At 45.8% G+C, this 6929-nt stretch overlaps 1 protein-coding gene across 4 annotated transcripts in view; it reads left to right on the top strand.

The window, feature by feature from the left end:
- Positions 1 to 4260: 4260 nt before the first annotated feature.
- The window catches only part of MEGF10 (multiple EGF like domains 10), a 102713-nt gene continuing 100044 nt past the window's right edge, over positions 4261 to 6929 (top strand). The window contains exon 1 of one of the 4 annotated variants that reach the window (XM_062599202.1): positions 4261 to 4409. The gene's annotated coding sequence lies outside the window, so the exon portion shown is untranslated. Of the gene's footprint in view, positions 4410 to 4541; positions 4820 to 4934; positions 4974 to 6929 lie in introns of those variants that run through there. The other 3 variants (XM_062599201.1, XM_062599203.1, XM_062599204.1) reach the window with 3 other exon arrangements.

Raw genomic sequence — 6929 nt, 5'->3', positions numbered from 1 at the left:
CTGTCAGTCACATAGCCAGTCTGAGTCTTGGTTTACCCATCTATATGAGAAATACAAGTATCTCAAGACTTAGTGAATTAATGCTCGCAAGGAGCGAGAATTTTTAAATGAATGATGTTATAAAAGAGTAATTTTAGACATCTGTATTTAAGGTGTTTTTGTTTGTCCTTTTTATTGGCAGTAAGATAAACAATCCTGGGTTTTTCTGTTACATTTCTGTAAATAGTGCAAGCGTGGCAATGTTACTGTTTTTCTAAAGAGGATCATTGCAATGCAAAGGTGAATTTTTTTGTATATAGTACACCTTCAAAAGCCAATACTTTAAGTTATGTCTTATTTTAGCTAATTTGTTTTAACAGGACAATCTTAAAGACCACTTGTATTTACTGTATGTATATTGCAGTGCTTGGAATATTGAATAGTTGTCTGCTGGCAACAGCAGGGTTTTTTTCCACCTGATAATGTCCCTGGATGTTATTCAAGGTCAGTATTGTGGAGTGAAGAAAGCTTGTTTTCAGGGTAAACGTACAATGTATTTTAACACAGCAGAAAACATCTGAATTCCAATACTAACTGTCTTTGCTTTTTGTCTCGGTACATACTTATATTTTTGATAACTGCATCAATTACAGATTTATTTGAAAACTAGTCATGATCCACACCAAAAGGAAAGGGAGAGATTTCTTAAGAAAAAAGATAGAATATTACAGTAAAAACAGAAGTCAGTGATTTTTTGTCAACCTCTTTGGTAACACACCATTATCACATATCATAGCGGCATTACCACTGCTGGTCATGTGCAGAGCTAGGTCCAAAATACCTACGTTATAAAATGCTGAAGAATGATTAAAAATACTGCCTGTCTTGAAATGCAGCACAGATGTCTTGGAAGAATTAGACAGTTCAAAAACCACTCTTGTGTTTTATCTTTCATATTCGTTTATCCTTCCTTGTTCTGTTTACTGATCTGGCTTTTTGGATTACTGTGTTTCTATTTTTTTCTACTTGCTTTCTTACTCAGTCCCTGCCTTCCTCTTTTTTTTTAAAGTTTCTATTGTCCTATCTCCATTCCCCAGAACCTTTTATTTTCAACTCCACAGTGAGCCTGTGATCATCCCCGCATTTCATCTTTTCCTTCTGAAGGCCAAAGCACAAACAGGAGAAGACAGGCTGATTTCAGCGATCCCCTTTTTTCACTTGTTCCCTTCCCTGTTCCTATGAGTTGAAGGCAAACAACACTTCCGTTATCATCTGAAAACGGCATATATTTGAACTACTTATGGAATACAACAGTGTTGCTCTGAGCTCTTGTGCCATCAAAATTAATGACAAAAGCCCTTCAAATGATTTCTCTCCTTCAGACCTAATTTTCCTAGCAAGGATATCTCATCCTGAAATCCTGACAGTGTGAAATTATGTACATGACCTGGACCATAAACACAGTTTCTGTGTTCTAATTGCTGTATATCAGCCAAATCAGTTGTGTTATTTCCACATCTAAATATTTTCAGATCAAATAATTACTTCGAGATAAAATAATTAGGCTGGCAAAGCGATAAAAGTGGTCTCAGACTGGAAAATGTAGGGTAGTTGTCTCTAGAGACAACACTTTCTGTGCTGTTTAGATACATGCATATTTTATCCCTATGTAATTCTTTTTCTCAGTAGGCCATGTTCAATACCCTTCCTTCTCTGGACCTGTGCTCTTCCTGCTGAAGCTTTGCTTCTACTTAGTATCACTGAGGTGTGTTCATAACCTCCCGTGTTGTGTTACGGGAGCACTCAAAGAACTTGAGATGCTGACATGGTCAAAGACCATCCCCTCTGTAAATTCAAGTCAGTATCTGGGATCCAGATATTCCAGATTGCAATTTAAAGCTTTTTCATAGGCTCAGAGAGAAACTAGGTTAAAGATATCATTATACAATTCATTTTTCTTGAGGAGTCAGAGAATACGGCTTGCTTTTAGTTATTTTAAAACATTACTTAAATGGAGAAATATTCAGGCTTGTATAGAAGTTATATGGCTCATATATGGATGTCACAATGTTTTAAAACATTTGGAGTGTCTTGAAATTACACCTTGGTGGCTGAGTTGAAAGGTTCTGTAAATGCAGAGCATTTGTGATACCAGCGGAGTGCAGACATAGCAAGTCTCATACTTTGTCCTATAGCATCTCAGAATCATTAACAGTGTTCAGGTTTCATTAACAAGTCAGATATTTTTGTCCTCTAAGGGTATTCAAGATTAGCTTCTGCTACAGTCAGAACAGGTATTTTTGACTGCTGCAATTGTTGAGATTCACAACTTTTAGATAGCAGCTTCTTCAGAGAAAGATTTTGCAGCTTGGTGTGTGCTTCTGGCAGCAATCTGGGTGCATTGCCCCCAACACCCCAAGTCAGTTCGGTCACAGCATAGGGTGGGTTTAGTCTCACTCAGCAATCGTAGCCTGAAAATTCATCATCTGAGTCAGGCCCTCCCTACTCAAGGGAGATGGGCAGGCACCATAGAGGCCAGTTCATCCCATCCCAAGATGGGTGACTTAAAGCAGGTAAGTTTAATTGCCCTTTGCAAGATGACTTGCTTAACCTGAGGTTTAACTTTTAGGGATGACTATATTTTGGTATTACCTTTGATACTCTACAGGTTTATAATTTATATAGCAAAAACTGAATTGTATTTCAAATTGATTTAGACCATGTTGCCTAAGCAAAGTTATAGATAGCAATGTTATAATCTTTGTCTGCTAAGGAGATCAGGTTAGGATGATGGAGATGAAAACACCTGATGTTGTTCATTCGTCAATCAGTGAGAAAGATGTTCCAAATAACCAGAAAACAATGTGAGCCGTAAGACTGAGAAGACAAGTGGGAACTAGCTTTTGAAGTGAATAATTCTGTCTCCGACCCTGACTTGTTTATTCCTTTTATCTCTAAAATGGACATTAATTCATGTCCTGATATTAAGACATCGTTACTGATTTCAGACTACCTGCTTTGAAGACTGTAGTTTGAAGAGATACCAAAGAAGGAAAAAAGAAAGAAAAAAAGGAGCTGCATGTAGAAGGAGATGTAGTTAATTGGCAGAAAATCTTCTCACATGATCATTTGTTGCTGAAGGTGTTCGTTCTCTGCTTGGTGTGTCCATTTCCATGATGAGGGTACTAAAGAGGAACTTGCCTACAAGTGAGAACTTCAGAGCTGTATTCTTATAGAGCAGTTCCTGATTCCTCCATAACTTCTCTTAAAGAAAATAAGACACTTCCTAATAATGTGGTCCTCGTTGAGAGAGAGCAGAAAGACTATAATCGCTTGTCTTACTATTTCACTTTTATGCATACATTGCAGATGAATGATTAAAGGAAACACAGAGTAAGCCCTTCAAGCTGTATGAGATGTCAAAAAGGAATAACATAGAATTCACATAATTTCATTTGTTATATTAACTGAAGATCTGAGAATGAATATCTAAGAATATCTCTCTGCAGCCAAAACTGGAGGAACAAGGATATGCACCTAAGTCACAAACATACCATTATTTGGATAAACCATTGCATTTAAAATCCTGATGAGTGTTAAAGCTCAGACACTGGGAAGGAATGTGCGTATAAATTCTGTCTTAAAGGATGATGAGGTTAACCAAATTTAAGCAGTATGTGTGCAACAGACACTAGTGATCTTCTTCAGCTGGTTAGATCAGTTCTTTGGACATACAATCCCCATTTTGTTCGGGATAGCCTTAACAGATCTGCCCCATAGCATTTGAATCACCATGAAAATTTGCATTTATTTTCACAAATTTACCGTTTTACCCTTATTTCTCAGTGCTTCTAGTCTGCATTAAAGTTGTGATGGGGGCAAAACTGCCGTGAGGTCTAACGGGATGCGATGCAGGGAACAGGAGCGTAGGTGACAGAAGATCTGGGCTGACCTTTTCGTTATGAAATGAGGAGATTGCTCAGAGGCCTTGGAGGGGCGCGCGGGGCTCCTGGCGGGCGCGGAGCTCCTGGCGGGCGCGGAGCTCCTGGCGGGCGCGGAGCGGCTGCGTTGCCCGGAGGCAGCCGCCCGCCCGCCCGCCCGCCCGCCCGCCCGCGGCCACTCGGCAGGGCCGGGCAGCGGCAGGTGTCGCTGCTGCCCGGGAAATCCCGCTCCGCGCCCGGGCCCCGGCGCCGCGCTCCCGCTTGCGCGGCCCCAAACTTGCGTAAAGGGAGTACTATTTGCGCATCCTGCCTTTCCAGCAGATACCGCCCGGGATCAAACCCGCCTGCTCTTCTGTGGAGCCGGGGAGCCTTTGATGGCACGGCTTGCCCGTGCGCGAAAAGCGGAGAGCCGAGACAGCTACCCGTAGGTGGAAATGGTCCTCACCAAACGTGCGGGGCAGAAGATTCCCTTTCGCAGCGCTTAATGTGGTAAGTTAGCTACTCCCCTTGGTATTTATTATTGCTACTCGTTACGTAGAAGCTGTGTTAAGGTGGGGGTAGGGGTGGGACTACGTTTACCCGCGTTTAAGTTGTTTTGGGGTTCTTTTCTGTGGAAAGGCACCAGTGGTGGCGGCTTAGCTTCACAAAACGCTTTCCTTCCAGTGCCGCAACTTGAGCCGTGAAGCAGGCTCGCCCGCCTGCTCCTAGCCGCGCTTCTGGCGGGGCGGGGGGACACGAGCATCTCCGCTTCGTTACGCAGGGACACATCGCGGTGGAGGAGCAGTGACGGCTCGGCTCGCTCGGGCGGCCCCGGCCGCTGGAGCTGCCCCCGGCGGAGCCCCGCAGCCCGGCCGCATCCGCGGGACCTTCTCGCCTCAGGTCCCCGCTCAAGTTTTGCTGTGAGCCGCGGGGGGTGGCAGGGGCGGGAGGGGGCGCCGGGCGGCGGCGCTTGCCGCGCCTGCCGGGGCCGGGGCCGGGGCCGGGGCCGGGGCCGGGGAGGGCGGCGGCGGCGGCTGCCGGCGCCCCGCAGGACGGCGCGGGCCCGCGGCGCAGGTAGGGCTGGGCGCGGCGCCGCCGCCGCGGGGCGGTCGCGCTGGGGCCGCCGGCGCGGGGCGGCTGAGCGGGCAAGGCGCTGCGCTCCCCGCCGCCAAGCGGGGGTGGCGGCCCGGCCCGGCCCGGCCCGGCCCGGCCCGGCCCGGCCCGCTCGGGAGATGCGCTCTGTGAGGGTGCTGTGGCTTTTCGGGTCGTCCTAAACGCATGCAGGTACGTGCGATGCCTGTGCCTGCGCGTAAAGAGGCACGGGCTGCCATGAAAATGCCCATCTGTTTAGTAACTTGACTTCGGTCCAGCGTACGTCTTTCAGCACGAGCTGCGGGGCAGTATCCTGTACGGATTTTCTTTTTGGCTGAGATCGTTGCGGTGTAAATATTTCCTGTTTTTGTTTCGGCCAAGAAATAGGCTCAAACTTAGGAAAAGTTAGGGGAAAAGAAACTACAACTGCCTTTCCTTGAGTGAGCTGCGAATAGAAATTTGTTTATAAGCTTACAGCTTTCTTAAACGTTGCTTGCCAATCACTGAGTGCGTCTATGTAGTCAAAGCGGATGTGTAATTCACATATCGTTTACAGCTTTTTTTTTGGTCAGATACGCACTTTGGATTATAGGGGAGGTTTAAAACCTCGGTTTGGAACATGCCGTCAGTAGTGAAGACATTTCCTAGCATAGTTTCTTAGGTTTTTAACTCAGCTTTGGCAGCAGCAATTTGGAAAGCAGACTAACGCGATGACTTTGTTTAGGAAAAATGTTAGTGTCCAGCAGTCTGGGAAAACAGCAAGAAGTCTGGAGAGCAAAATTTGTTTCCCAGCTACTGACCTGTGCTGAAAAGTCTTAGATGCTTTGATTGAGCAGTGTGTCTGATGCGAGACTGAAACTGCAGGCTGGCATCAGTCGGCACCCCTAAACGGCATTTGCGCCCTATAGCACAATAACGGGGGGAAAGCGTACATAATTAGTGATGTAGTTTCTTTTAGCAGTGTGTGTGTGTGTGGGGGGGGGGGGGCTGCAACGGCCAGACCTGGAAACAGAATTTAGGAAAGTAGCAGCCTGGGTGGGTAAATTATCAGTATCGGTTGCTATTCAGTGGCCCTGCAAATGTAATGGAGTTAGGAAGCCTGTTTTTGTTTTCTGTCTCAGGTCAGAAATGCCAGCTGGGCAGATGTGCTCCAGAATTTCGAAATAAGCTGGTCAAACAATGTAATTTACACCCGCATTTCCATGTGTTTGCTCATAGAAGTCCTGCTCGTGCACAGCTTCCTTGTCTAGTAAAATTTATTTCATTTTTCTTACAAAGACAACTGTATCACCACGTGTCCCTGTTATACAAGCAAATTTCAATGCAGGTTGCTCCCACAAGAGGTGGATTAGTTCTGTCGTGGTAGTGCCGGTTGATAATAATGCTCTGGAGAGGGCATGATATTGAATTCCTCTTCTTTTAAAGGTGCAGTTGTAAGTGTGCAGTCTTACAGGTTGGAAGAAAAGTCTCAGGTAGAAACTGAGTAGTTCACAGGATTGGCAGGATTGAATTTTCTAGCTCTAGCTCACTGATTCGAATCTGTATCTTGCAAAAAGTTCTCACCTGCTGGCTGCTCAGTGACCTGTGTGAAGCAAGCTGGTTGCATCTGTGTAATTTCCCTTGAAATCACGTATCAGAGTTGATATGTGTTGAGTATCAGGTGGTGAAATGGTCCAGAGTCTGCCCTATTCTCCAGGGGCTACGCGATGACCATGCTAGCTTTGACTCGCCATAGGCAACACCAGTGGCAGAAACTGAGCTGCCTTTGCCTCCAAGACAGGGACAGCAAAGACATCCTAGCCCTGCCTGTGCTGTTGCTTCCCTAGTGGAGCTGCTCTAGCTAAAATATGCACAGCTAATGCCTGCACTTAAAATGTAATTAGGAGCGTGGGATCATTTCCTCAGAGCGCGAACGCCGGGAGGAGGGCGCGCAGGGCT

The sequence above is a fragment of the Rhea pennata genome, chromosome Z, assembly GCF_028389875.1.
Source record: "Rhea pennata isolate bPtePen1 chromosome Z, bPtePen1.pri, whole genome shotgun sequence".
NCBI classification, from domain to species: domain Eukaryota; kingdom Metazoa; phylum Chordata; class Aves; order Rheiformes; family Rheidae; genus Rhea; species Rhea pennata.
This window is presented reverse-complemented; position numbering and strand designations above follow the sequence as displayed.